General features: G+C 32.7%; 1 long non-coding RNA gene across 1 annotated transcript in view; it reads left to right on the forward strand.

Moving 5' to 3' along the window:
• The window catches only part of LOC127738512 (uncharacterized), a 63,521-nt gene extending 51,518 nt beyond the window's left edge, over positions 1 to 12,003 (forward strand). Inside the window, exon 3 of the long non-coding RNA XR_008000086.1 lies at positions 11,170 to 12,003. This is a non-coding gene — a long non-coding RNA (uncharacterized LOC127738512). The remainder of the gene's footprint in view (positions 1 to 11,169) is intronic.
• Positions 12,004 to 15,423: the final 3,420 nt, after the last annotated feature.

Genomic DNA, 15,423 nt, shown 5'->3' on the forward strand with positions numbered 1-15,423 from the left:
ATCGCCATTTTTAATATCCAAAAGTAGAATTTTAAAATATTTTACTGTTGTTATCATGTTATGATTTGTCTTATCTCAGAATAAAAATTGGAGTGACAGATTTATTTGAAAATTATCCATTTCCTAAGTGGTAATGATTATAAGCTATATCATTAGACATTTTGAAGATTATTACATTATTAATTATGTTAGAGTACTATGTTAAACAACCATAGTTCTGTTCAATTAGATATTTTAAATATTTCAGCATATGATAATGATTTATTTTCATTATTAATTAGATCTTGGAAATATTTTAGCATATGATAATCATTGGAGTGACAGATTTATTTGAAAATTTTCTGTTTTCTGATAAGATCTGTAGGACTGTATATATACAGTTTGAAACTTACTAGTATTATTGTATAAATGAAGTTTGGAATTTACTGTTCATTATTAGATATTTAAGTGTCTGTTAATCATATATATTCTTACCCCTACCCCCCTTCAATTTGATAATGTGCTTTTATCTTTGAGATCCCCACCCGTAAACCATATATATTCTTGTATGTTACAATAAAACAAATCAAATGAAATAAAAGTCAAGTCCCCTGGGGTCATCCCCACCTTCTTTCTGTTTAAGAACTTGTAAACGGTCGAGATCCCCACCCCTAAACCATATATATTCTTTTATGGGACAATAAAATTAATCAAATGAAATATAGGGGAAGTCCACGGGGGTAAACACTACCCCCTTCTTTTTGAAAACTTGTAAACGGTTGAGATCCCCACCCCTAAACCATATATATTCTTGTATGGGACAATAAAATAAAGCAAATTAAATTTAGGGGAGGTCCCCTGGGGTAACCCCTACTCTCCTTTTTTAGCTCACCTGGCCCAAAGGGCCAAGTGAGCTTTTCTCATCACTTGGCGTCCGTCGTCCGTAAACTTTTAAAAAAATCTTCTCCTCTGAAACTACTGGGCCAAATTTAACCAAACTTGGCCAATATCATCATTAGGGTATCTAGTTAAAAAAATGTGTCCGGTGACCCGGCCAACTAACCAAGATGGCAGCCATGGCTAAAAATAGAACATAGGGATAAAATGTAGATTTTGGCTTATATCTCTGAAACCAAAGCATTGAGAGCAAATCTGACAAAGGGTAAAAATGTTTATTAGCTCAAGATCTATCTGCCCTGAAATTTTCAGATGAATCGGACAACCCGTTGTTAGGTTGCTGCCCCTGAATTAGTAATTTTAAGGAAATTTTGCCTTATTTGGTTATTATCTTGAATATTATTATAGATAGAGATAAACTGTAAACAGCAATAATGTTCAGCAAAGTAAGTTCTACAAATAAGTCAACATGACCAAAATGGTCAGTTGACCCCTTAAGGAGTTATTGCTCTTTTATAGTCAATTTTTAACAATTTTTCGTAAATTTTTGTTATCTTTTACAAAAATCTTCTCCTCTGAAACTACTAAGATGAATTTAACTAAAGTTGTAAACAATCATCATTAGGGTATGTAGTTTAAAAGTTGTGTTTGATGACCCCGCCCTCAAACCAAGATGGCCGACATGGCTAATAATAGTACATAGGGTAAAATGCAGTTTTTGGCTCATATATCTAAACCCAAAGCATTTCTAGCAAATCTTTCAAAAACAAAATTGTTCATTAGGTCAAGATCTATCTGCCCTTAAATTTTCAGACCATTCAGGCAACCCGTTGTTGGGTTGCTGCCCCTGAATTGGTAATTTTTAGAAATTTTTTCAGCTTTTGGTTATTATCTTGAATATTATTATAGATAGAGATAAACTGTAAAGAGCAATAATGTACAGCAAAGTAAGACCTACAAATAAGTCACATGACCAAAATGGTCAATTGACCCCTTAAGGAGTTATTGCCCTTTATAATAAATTTTTAACAATTTTCATAAATTTTGTAAATTTTTACAAAATAATTTCCACTGAAACTACAGGGCCAAGTTCATTATAGATAGAGATAATTGTAAGCATCAAGAATGTTCAGTAAAGTAAGATCTACAAACACATCACCATCACCAAAACACAATTTTGTCATGAATCCACCTGTGTCCTTTGTTAAATTAATATGCACATAGACCAAGGTGAGTGACACAGGCTCTTTAGAGCTTCTAGTTTTGAAAACTTGTAAACAGTCAAGATCCCCACCGCGAAACCATATATATTCTTGTATGTTACAATAAAGCATATGAAATGAAATAAAAGGTGTATCCTTGGGGTCATTCCCACCTTCTTCCTGTTTAAGAACTTGTAAATGGTTGAGATCCCTGCTCCTAAACCATATATATCCTTGTATAGGACAAAAAAAACAAATCATATGAAATAAAGGGCATGTCCCCTGGGAAAATTAATCAGTTTGTGTGTGTTATATTTGAACATAAATTAAATTTATATAGGGTTCTTTCAAGTGCTGAATCTGAACTTGTTTAATAATCTATTTTAATTATGAGATAAAGTTTTTGACATTGATAGATAAGTTGCAGATCTGTATTATTTTTTGACACATGAAAGAAACAATATTAGCAACTATTAATTAAATTTGATTATAATATGGAAATAGATATAACATCATATCTGATTTTAGAGAAGTATTTTGCTGGTTTTTAACTGGTTTATGGAAATAAGTTTGAGTTATTTGTTTTGAAAAGTGATGTGTTTAATTGATAGATATAAAATCATATCTAATTTTAGAGAATTATTTTGGTGTTTTGTTACTGGTTCATGGAAATAAATTTGAGTTATTGGCGAAATATCATTGGTAAATTGTTTGAAACTTTTTTGGTAGGCTGTGTGTCTGTCTGTTTGACTTTCTGTCTGTTTGTCCTTCAGTTTGGCAAATCAGTTTGCCACACTTTTATGCCTGTAGTTGAGGGGGCATTAAGTTTTACCCTTGTCTGTCTGTAAGTATCTATGCTGTATGTCCCAAAATTGGTTTTCGTTCTCTATGGGACAATAAAACAAATCAAATGAAATATAGGGGAAGTCCATTGGGGTAACTACCACCCCCCTTCTTTTTATACGACCGCAAACAAATTTTGCGGTCGTATATTGGTATGACGTTGGCATCGTCGTCCGAAGACACATTGGTTTTCGCACCATAACTTTAGTTTAAGTGAATGGATCTCTATGAAATTTTACCATAAAGTTATATACCACAAAAGGAAGGTTGGGATTGATTTTGGGGGTTATGGTACCAACAGTTAAGGAATTAGGGGCCAAAAAGGGCCAAAAATAAGCATTTTCTAGTTTCCAGACAATAACTTGTGGAACGGTGTATGGATCTCTCTGAAATTATACCACAAGTTTCCATACCACAAAGGGATGGTTAGGATTTGCTTTCTGGGGTTATGGCTCAAACCGTTTAGGAATTAGGGGCAAAAAAGGGGGAAAAATAAGGTTGTCTGGTTAATGGACAAATACTTTAGTACAAAACATAATTTAAAGCAGTGTAATGGAGATAAATCAAATACATCATTTGAATTACCTCCCTTACACTGCTTTTAAATTATGTATAAAGTAATGGTTAATGAACAATTAAGACAATTTAAAACAGTGTAAGGGAGGAAATCCAAATACAACTTTTTGATTACGTCCCTTACACTGCTTTTTATAAAGGCCAGTAAAAATATCTGCAAATGTTGCATCTTCTTATTTAAAAAAAAATCCATATGATTTGACACCATATTTTAAATTCTATTATAAAATATATTAAGTTAGCACTATGGTAAATTTAAATGGGTAATTGTGGTTGCAAATTCCATTGGAAATTTGAATTGAGATTATGAATCTGACCGTGTATTTAGATTTTTAATTTTGGGTCCAGTTTTCAAATTGGTCTACATTAAGGTCCAAAGGATCCAAAATTAAACTTAGTTTGATTTTAACAAAAATTGAATATATGGGGTTCTTTGATATGCTGAATCTAAACATGTATTTAGATTTTTTGATTTTGGGCCCAGTTTTCAAGTTGGTCCAAATTGGGGTCCAAAATTAAACTTTGTTTGATTTCAACAAAAATTGAATATATGGGGTTCTTTGATATGCTGAATCTAACCATGTATTTAGATTTTTTATTTGTGGTCCCCGCTATCAAATTGGTTCATATTGAGGTCAAAAGGGTCCAAAATTAAACTTTGTTTGATTTCATCAAAAATTGAATTATTGAGGTTCTTTGATATGCCAAATCTAACCGTGTATTTAGATTTTTATTTTTGGGTCCCGGTTTTTAAATTGGTCTACATTAAGGTCCAAAGGGTCCAAAATTAAACTTAGTTTGATTTTAACAAAAAAATTGAAATCTTGGGGTTCTTTGATATGCTGAATCTAACCATGTATTTTGATTTTTGGGCCCCGTTATCAAATTGGTCCACATTGAGGTCAAAAGGGTCCAAAATTAAACTTTGTTTGATTTCATCAAAAATTGAATTCTTTGATATGCTGAATCTAACCATGTATTTAGATTTTGGATATTGGACCATAATAGGTAAATTAAAAAATTTTAAGTTCTTAGACCACATTTATTCTGTGTCAGAAACCTATGCTGTGTCAAATATTTAATCACAATCCAAATTCAGAGCTGTGTCAAGCTTGAATGTTGTGTCCATACTTGCCCGAACTGTTCAGGGTTCGATCTCTGCGGTCGTATCAAGCTGCGCCCTGCGGAGCATTTTATTGATAACTTGTAAACGGTCAAGATCCCCACCCCTAAACCATATATATTCTTGAAGGGCACAATAAAACAAATCAAATGAAATTGAGGGGAAGTCCCCTGGGGAAACCCCTACCCCCCTTTTTTTTGAAAACTTGTTAACGGTCAAGATCCCCACCCCGAAACCATATATTTTCTTGTATGGGACAATAAAACATCAAATGAAATATAAGGCGAGTCCCCTTGGGTCACCCCCAACCCCTTCCGGTTTGAGAACTTATAAACGGTCAAGATCCTTACCCCTAAACCATATATATTCTTGTATGGGACAATAAAACAAATCAAACGAAATATAGGGGAAGTCCAGGGGGGTCACCCCCAACCCCCTTTTTTTGGAAAACTTGTAAACAGTCAAGATCCCCACCCCGAAACCATATATATTCTTGTATGGGACAATAAAACAAATCAAATGAAATAAAAGGCGAGTCCCCTGGGATCACCCCACCCCCTCCTGTTTCAGAACTTGTAAACGGTCGAGATCCCCACCCATAATCCATATATATTCTTGTATGGGACAATAAAACAAATCAAATGAAATGTAGGGAAAGTCCATGGGGGTAACCCCCACCCCCCTTCTTTTTGATAACTTGTAAATGGTCGAGATCCCGACCCCTAAACCATATATATTCTTGAATGGGACAATAAAACAAATCAAATGAAATTGAGGGAAAGTCCCCTGGGGTAACCCCCACCCCCTTCTTTTTGAAAACTTGTAAATGATCAAGATCCCCAACCCGAAACCATATATATTCTTGTATGGGACAATAAAACAAATCAAATGAAATATAAGGTATGTCCCCTTGGGTCACCCCCACCCCCCTCCTGTTTAAGAACTTGTAAACGATCGAGCTTTTCATTATTAATAAGATAATACCACATTGAGGTCCAAAGGGTCCTAAACTAAACTTTTGTTTAATTTCATCAAAAATTGAATTCTTTGGTTCTTTGATATGCTGATTCCAACAATGTTTGAGTGTCAAATCAACTTATTTTAGAGAACTTAGTCATCACTGGTTGTTGTTATTATATTATTGATTATAATTTGAAAAATTGCATCATATCTTATTTTAGAGAACTATTTATCCAGTTTGAGTTATTTCCATTTGCACAGAAAATATTATGGATAAAATTAACCTGTGTTTCATTTCAACATAAATTAAATATATATATAGGGTTCTTTCAAATGCTGAATCTAAACTCTATTTAAATATTAGATTTTTAGGCCCAGTTTTCAAGTTGGTCCAAATCAGGGTTCAGAATTAAACTTTGTTTGATTCAACAAAAAATGAATTTATGGGGTTCTTTGAAATGCTGAATCTAACCATGTATTGAGAGATTTTGGATTGTGGGCTCCTTTATCAAATTGGTCCACATTGAGGTCCAAAGGGTCCTAGATTAAACTTTTGTCTGATTTCATCAAAAATTGAATTCTTGGGGTTCTTTGATATGCTGATTCTAATATGTACTTAGATTTTGGATATTGGACCATATTTAAATGTCCAATTTCAAATATATCAGTTCTTTGACTACATTCATTTTGTGTCACAAACCTATGATTTGTCAAATATTCAATCACAATCCAAATTCAGAGCTGTTTTAAGTTTAAATGTAGTGTCCATACTTGCTCAACTGTTCAGGGTTCGACCTCTGCAGGAAAATCCGGTTTGCTGTCTCTCTGACAGCCTCTTGTTGTGTTTTGGTCTGTTTTTCTTAAATAAATCATCTATATTTGGTGTATGAAAATGTTTTACGATGTACATGTCAGTCTGGCATGTTTTATTTGACCTTGACCTCATTTTTACGGTTCATTGCTCAATGTTAAGTTTTTGTTTTTGGTCTATTTTTCTAATACTTTCAGCAATAGGTCAACTATATTTGGATTATGGAATGATTGTAAGGTGTACATGTCCAACTGGCAGGTGTCATCTGACCTTGACCTCATTTTCATGGTGGTCAAAGTTAAGTTTTTTAGTTTTGGTCATTTTTATGCATACTATATGCAATAGGTGAACTATATTTGGTGTATGGAAATATTTTAGGATATACATGTCTGTCTCGCAGGTTTTATCTGACCTTGACCTGATTTTCACGGTTCATTGCTCAATGTTAAAATTTTGTGTTTTGGTCTATTTTTGTTCAACTATAAGCAATAGGTCAAATATATTTGGTGTATGGAATGTTTATAAGGTGTTTATGTCTGTCCGCCAGGTATCATATGACCTTAACCCCTTTTACATGGCTCATTGGTCAATGTTAAGTTTTAATGCTGAACTTTGTTTCTTAGAAAATATAAGCAATAGGTCAACTATATTTGGTGTATGGAATGATTGTAAGGCGTATCTGTCTGTCTGGCAGGGTTCATATGACCGTGACCTTATTTTCATGGTTCATAGGTCAATGTTATTTTTTTCCATTCTTCACTGCCATCTTTAATTAATCACAATAATCAATATCAATGGTATATCACTAAGTTATTTCACTCTTAACCACAGTTATCCAGCATATCTTCATATAGTGAATAATAACTTATACAATTAGTAGTATGAAGACACTATGATAGTTGTCTTCTGCAGGCCTGGCAGCAGCTTTAGCATTCATACAGGCATCAGCAGCAGCGACATTATCTTATTATTTACAGCTTAAAATTTATATCTGATAGCATTTACTTTCAACATAACTTCAATTAGAAATACACAACAGGCGAGACATTTCTATTTGTCCACTCTTGTTTATAAATTTATAGGAAATTTTTATATTTACTTAAATAAGTATAACCGAAAAAGTCAGAATACTTAGGAAAATTTCCTACTTTTTGTTCAAATATAACAATTGACAACAACGAAGAGCAATTTACTGAAATAATTAACAACAAAAAAGTACAGAACTATTTATACATGGGTTTGAAGGTATTTCTATTCACACTTTATTGATTATAGTTATTATAGGACCGCAAAAAATTTTTGCGGTTGTATATTGGTATGACGTTGGCGTCGTCATCGTCCAAAGACACATTGGTTTTCGCACAATAACTTTAGTTTAAGTGAATGGATCTCTATGAAATTTTACCATAAGGTTCAATACCACAAAAGGAAGGTTGGGATTGATTTTGGGGGTTATGGTACCAACAGTTATGGAATAAGGGGCAAAAAATAAGCATTTTTGTAACTTCCAGACAATAACTTGTGTGTTAGTGTATGGATCTCTATGACATTGTACCACAAGGTTCAATATCACAAAGGAAATGCTGGGATTGATTTTGGGGGTTATTGCCTCAAAATTTTAGGAATTAAGGGCCAAAAAAGGGTAAAAAAACAAGCATTTTTCTAGTTTCATGATAATAACTTGTGTGTAAGTGTATGGATCTTTCTGAAATTGTACTACAAGGTTCCATATCACCAAGGGAAAGCTGTAATTGAGTTTGGGGGTAATTGCCCAAAACGTTTAGGAATATGTGGCCAAAAAGGGGCCAAAAATAAACAATCTTCTAGTTTCCAGACCATAACTTGTGTTCAAGTGTATGGATCTCTCTGAAATTGTTCTGCAAGGTACCATACCACAAATGGAAGGCTGGGATTGATTTTGGGGGTAATTGCCTCAAAATTTTAGGAATTAGGGGCCAAAAAGGGGCAAAAAAACAAGCATTTTTCTAGTTTCAGGACAATTACTTGTGTGTAATTGTATGGATCTTTATGAAATTGTACTACAAGGTTCCATATCACAAAGGGAAAGCATTGTTTGAGTTTGGGGGTAATTGCCCAAAAGGTTTAGGAATATGTGGCCAAAAAGGGGCCAAAAATAAGCATTTTTCTAGTTTCCAGACAATAACTTGTGTTCAAGTGTATGGATCTCTCTGAAATTGTACTGCAAGGTACCATACCACAAAGGGGATGCTGGGATTGAGTTTGGGGGTGATGAATCATAAGGGGCTTCAAAAAATTAGGGGGGGGGGATTTTTTTCCCCTTTTTTTCTTTAAAATTTTCCATTTTAAGTTGGTTATTTTGATTTATATATAAAAGCAAATAATAATGATATGGTTTGATTTCATCAAAAATTGAAATATTGGGGTTCTTTGATATGCTGAATTTAACTGTGTATTTAGATTTTGGATATTGGACCATAATAGGTAAATTAAAAAAATTTAAGTTCTTAGACCACATTCATTCTGTGTCAGAAACCTATGCTGTGTCAAATATTTAATCACAATCCAAATTCAGAGCTGTATCAAGCTTGAATGTTGTGTCCATACTTGCCCCAACTGTTCAGGGTTCGACCTCTGCGGTCGTATCAAGTTGCGCCCAACAGAGCATTTTATTTTACAAACATAAAATGAACAATTAAAAAATATAAATAATTAATTTTTATACGACCGCAAAAAAATTTTGTGGTCGTATATTGGTATGACGTTGGCGTCGTCGTCGTCGTCGTCGTCGTCGTCGTCGTCGTCGTCCAGCGTCGTCGTCCGAATACATATTGGTTTTCGCACTCTAACTTTAGTTTAAGTGAATGGATCTTTTTGAAATTTGACCATAAGGTTAAATACCACAAAAGGAAGGTTGGGATTGATTTTGGGGGTTATGGTACCAACAGTTAAGAAATTAGGGGCCAAAAAGGGGCCAAAAATGAGCATTTTCTAGTTTCCAAACAATAACTGTGGAACGGTGTATGGATCTCTCTGAAATTATACTACAAGTTTCCATACCACAAAGGGATGGTTAGGATTTGCTTTGGGGGGTTATGGCTCAAACCGTTTAGGAATTAGGGGCAAAAAAGGGGGAAAAACAAGGTTGTCCTGGTTAATGGACAAATACTTTAGTACAAAACATAATTTAAAGCAGTGTAAGGGAGATAAATCAAATACATCATTGAAATTATCTCCCTTACACTGCTTTTAAATTATGTATAAAGTAATGGTTAATGAACAATAAAGATAATCTAAAACAGTTTAAGGGAGGTAATCCAAATACAACGTTTTGGTTACTTCCCTTACACTGCTTTTAAATTATGTTTAAAGAAATGCATATTTATAAAGGAAGACCAGTAAAAATATCTGCAAATGTTTTCATCTTTTTTTTTTACAAAAAAATCCATATGAAAGATTTGACACTATATTTTTATTAATTCTATTATAAAATAGATTAAGTTAGCACTATGGTAAATTTAAATGGGTAATTATGGTTGCCAACTCCATTGGAAATTTGAATTGAGATTATGACCATATCTTGAGGGAAAGAATTTATTTGGGGGAAAAAGGGGGGGGGGGGAATAAAAAGAAATTGTGGGGGGCCATTTTTTTCTCATTTCAGATTTCAGCTGAAATTAAAAAGAATTATTCTTCAAATATTATTTTTTTTTCAAATTTCAAATATTGAAAAATTTCAAGAAGTAATCTTTAATTGCACAGTATGGCGCATTAGATTTGTAAAATCTTTGATCACATTTATTTATTTGTTATGCCGAATCTAACAGTGTATTTAGATTTTTAATTTTGGGTCCAGTTTTCAAATTGGTCTACATTAATGTCCAAAGGGTCCAAAATTAAACTTTGTTTGATTTTAGCAAAAATTGAATATATGAGGTTCTTTGATATGCTGAATCTAAACATGTATTTAGATTTTTGATTTTTGGCCCAGTTTTCAAGTTGGTCCAAATTGGGGTCCAAAATTAAACTTTGTTTGATTTCAACAAAAATTGAATATATGGGGTTCTTTGTTATGCTGAATCTAACCATGTATTTAGATTTTTTATTTGTGGACCCCGTTATCTAATTGGTTCATATTGAGGTCAAAAGGGTCCAAAATTAAACTTTGTTTGATTTCATCTAAAATTGAATTATTGGGGTTCTTTGATATTCCAAATCTAACCGTGTATTTAGGTTTTTAATTTTGGGTCCTGTTTTTTAAATTGGTCTACATTGAGGTCCAAAGGGTCCAAAATTAAACCTAGTTTGATTTTAACAAAAATTGAATTCTTGGGGTTCTTTGATTTGCTGAATCTAAACATGTGTTTAGATTTTTGATTATGGGCCCAGTTTTCAAGTTGGTCCAAGATAGGGTCCAGTATTTAAACTTTGTTTGATTTCAACAAAAATTGAATATATGGGGTTCTTTGATAAGCTGAATCTAAACATGTATTTAGATTTTTGATTATGGGCCCAGTTTTCAAGTTGGTCCAAATTGGGGTCCAAAATTAAACTTTGTTTGATTTCAACAAAAATTGAATATATGAGGTTCTTTGATATGCTGAATCTAACCTTTATTTAGATTTTTTATTTGTAGGCCCCGCTATCAAATTGGTTCATATTGAGGTCAAAAGGGTCCAAAATTAAACTTTGTTTGATTTCATCGAAAATTGAATTATTGGGGCTCTTTGATATGCCAAATCTAACCGTGTTTTTAGATTTTTAATTTGGGTCCCGTTTTTAAATTGGTCTTCATTGAGGTCCAAAGGGTCCAAAATTAAACTTAGATTGATTTTAACAAAAATTGAATTCTTGGGGTTCTTTGATATGCTGAATCTAAACATGTGTTTAGATTTTTGATTATGGGCCCAGTTTTCAAGTTGGTCCAAGTTGGGGTCCAAAATTAAACTTTTTTTGATTTCAACAAAAATTGAATATATGGGGTTCTTTGATATGCTGAATCTAACCATGCATTTAGAATTTTTATTTGTGGGCCCCCCTATCAAATTTTTTCATATTGAGGTCAAAAGGGTCCAAAATTAAACTTTGTTTGATTTCATCAAAAATTGAATTATTGGGGTTCTTTGATATTCCAAATCTAACCGTGTATTTAGATTTTTAATTTTAAGTCCCGTTTTTTAAATTGGTCTACATTAAGGTCCAAAGGGTCCAAAATTAAACTTAGTTTGATTTTAGCAAAAATTGAATTCTTGGGGTTCTTTGATATGCTGAATCTGAACATGTGTTTAGATTTTTGATTATGGGCCTAGTTTTCAAGTTTGTCCAAGTTGGGGTCCAAAATTAAACTTTGTTTGATTTTAACAAAAATTGAATATATGGGGTTCTTTGATATGCTGAATCTAACCATGTATTTTGATTTTGGACATTGGACCATAATAGGTAAATTAAAAAAATTCAAGTTCTTAGACCACATTCTTTCTGTGTCAGAAACCTATGCTGTGTCAAATATTTAATAACAATCCAAATTCAGAGCTGTATCAAGCTTGAATGTTGTGTCCATACTTGCCCCAACTGTTCAGGGTTCGACCTCTGCGGTCGTATCAAGCTGCGCCCCAGCGAAGCATTTTATTTATTCATAGAAGGGTTTAATAAAAGTGCCTTCCATCCAAAATGTGTTTGATTAATTTATTATTATGGGACAGCCCCAAACACTGTTATATCATTTCAAAGAAATATGTCAATTTTATTTTTGTTTTATAGCTTATTACTAGATTGAATAAAGTAGGTGTTACATTGTCACCAACCAGTAAGCAAAGATTGATAAAAGAGGCAGGAGAAATCAGCCATACAGCTCTTTGTGATTATTTGAAGGAAAAGTCACAACTAAAAATTACTGGTGACAATCTAGACATATACATTAAAAACCGTTGTGTATCAATAGATAAAGGAAATACAGATATGCATTTATTTGCCTCAAACAAGCATTTTTCTAGTTTCATGATAATAACTTGTGTGTAAGTGTATGGATCTTTCTGAAATTGTACTACAAGGTTCCATATCACCAAGGGAAAGCTGTAATTGAGTTTGGGGGTAATTGCCCAAAACGTTTAGGAATATGTGGCCAAAAAGGGGCCAAAAATAAACAATCTTCTAGTTTCCAGACCATAACTTGTGTTCAAGTTTATGGATCTCTCTGAAATTGTTCTGCAAGGTACCATACCACAAATGGAAGGCTGGGATTGATTTTGGGGGTAATTGCCTCAAAATTTTAGGAATTAGGGGCCAAAAAGGGGCAAAAAAACAAGCATTTTTCTAGTTTCAGGACAATAACTTGTGTGTAATTGTATGGATCTTTATGAAATTGTACTACAAGGTTCCATATCACAAAGGGAAAGCAGGGTTTGAGTTTGGGGGTAATTGCCCAAAACGTTTAGGAATATGTGGCCAAAAAGGGGCCAAAAATAAGCATTTTTCTAGTTTCCAGACAATAACTTGTGTTCAAGTGTATGGATCTCTCTGAAATTGTACTGCAAGGTACCATACCACAAAGGGGATGCTGGGATTGAGTTTGGGGGTGATGAATCATAAGGGGCTTCAAAAAATTAGGGGGGGGGGGGATTTTTTCCCCTTTTTTTTCTTTAAAATTTTCCATTTTAAGTTGGTTATTTTGATTTATATATAAAAGCAAATAATATCGATATGGTTTGATGTCATCAAAAATTGAAATATTGGGGTTCTTTGATATGCTGAATTTAACTGTGTATTTAGATTTTGGATATTGGACCATAATAGGTAAATTAAAAAAATTTAAGTTCTTAGACCACATTCATTCTGTGTCAGAAACCTATGCTGTGTCAAATATTTAATCACAATCCAAATTCAGAGCTGTATCAAGCTTGAATGTTGTGTCCATACTTGCCCCAACTGTTCAGGGTTCGACCTCTGCGGTCGTATCAAGTTGCGCCCAACAGAGCATTTTATTTTACAAACATAAAATGAACAATTAAAAAATATAAATAATTAATTTTTTATTCATAGAAGGGTTTAATAAAAGTGCCTTCCATCCAAAATGTGTTTGATTAATTTATTATTATGGGACAGCCCCAAACACTGTTATATCATTTCAAAGAAATATGTCAATTTTATTTTTGTTTTATAGCTTATTACTAGATTGAATAAAGTAGGTGTTACATTGTCACCAACCAGTAAGCAAAGATTGATAAAAGAGGCAGGAGAAATCAGCCATACAGCTCTTTGTGATTATTTGAAGGAAAAGTCACAACTAAAAATTACTGGTGACAATCTAGACATATACATTAAAAACCGTTGTGTATCAATAGATAAAGGAAATACAGATATGCATTTATTTGCCTCAAATGCCTTAACCAGCAGATTAGCATCTGTAGATATGGACAACAGAACCCCTGTTGTTCCCGAAGTTAATGAAGACGTTTTGAAACTAACAGAGGCAGAAATTGACAACATGAAATATTCATATTCAATACTGGTAATAATTTAAGTGGATGAATATTAAGTAATTGATAAATAATGTTGAAATTGTGTTGTAAAGTTAATCCTTCTTTACTTTTAGAAAAAAAACTTTTAAGTTTCATTTATACACAACTTTATTGGATTCCTTCTATTATCTCATGGTGGTGACAAGCAGTTTGAAAAGGTAAGTACCTAAAAGCATGCATGCCTTCCTGCTTACAAAAATGCTTACATGTATATTTAAGAAATAATTCATGGCAGCCGTAGATTTGTTTTCATTTAACCATGGGTTGGGCATTTATATTCGATTATTTTACCCTGAGCATTAGCGAGGGGTAAAATACGAGTATAAATGCCAAACCCATGGTTAAATGAAAACAAATCTACGGCTGCCATGAATTATTTCGATTCTTATAGGACAAATTCAATAATTTTGTTAACCGTGAAAGCCCTATACATACGATACTGTTTTTGCTGTTCTGTTTTTACCCAATTTTGATATTAGTAATATTATATAATTCAATGATTATTTTTTTTTAATCGCATTTTTAGTCCCCTACCGACGAAGTCGAAGGGGTCTTTAGGTTTGCACTCCGTCTGTCTGTCCGTCTGTCTATCCTTCTGTCAGTCTGGCAAATCAGCTGTCCACACTTTTTTTCTTCGTTCTTGAAGATATTGATTTGATATTTGGTATATAGTTTTATCATGACAAGTTATAGATCAAGTTCAAATTTTGTTCCGGTCTGATTGAATCCAGAGTTATGGGACATAACTCTGGACCATATCTAATGTTAGAGTACTATGTTACCTTAAACCATATTTCTGTACAAAGGGAGATAACTAATTTTTTAAAAGATATTCTTTGTTCAATTATTTGAAGAATTTTTTGGCAGGTTTGTTAGTTATTTAGTATAAACTAATTTTCTGAATGCTATATATATAAAAAAAAAAAATATATGAAGAGAAATCCTTTAATTAGATAATCTATTTTTATTATGTATATATTTCAATACATTACATTGTGTAGATAAAAGTTGTTGACATTTTATAGATAAGTTACAAATCTATATATAAGTTTGTGACAAATGAAAGAGAAAATATTTGGAACTATTATATTTGGTTATAATTTGAAAATAGATATACACTGTATTACATCATATCTAATTTTAGAGAACTATTAATCATATCTAATGTTTTTTTCATCATGCTTATACGATATTGATTGATAATTGGTATTTAGTTTTATCATGACAAGTTACAGATCAAGTTCAAATTTTTGTTTCGGTCTAATAATTTTGTGCAGAGTTATGGTCCTTGGACTTGAAAAATTCATTCATATAATCAGTTTTCCACACTGTTTTTAGTCATGCTTTAAGATATTGACATGATATTTACTTTTTGTTTACACCATGGCAAGTTATATAACAAGTTAGCATTTTGTTCCAGTATAATGAATTTTTACCCGGTGGGGGACTTTGTATTGCCATGCAATACTCTCAGAATTCTTGTTCACTTATAAATTTTCTTCCAATGTAATTTTATTCGTTCTGAGGCGTACAAGA

The sequence above is a fragment of the Mytilus californianus genome, unplaced genomic scaffold, assembly GCF_021869535.1.
Source record: "Mytilus californianus isolate M0D057914Y unplaced genomic scaffold, xbMytCali1.0.p SCAF_4, whole genome shotgun sequence".
In the NCBI taxonomy this organism is placed as follows: Eukaryota; Metazoa; Mollusca; class Bivalvia; order Mytilida; family Mytilidae; genus Mytilus; species Mytilus californianus.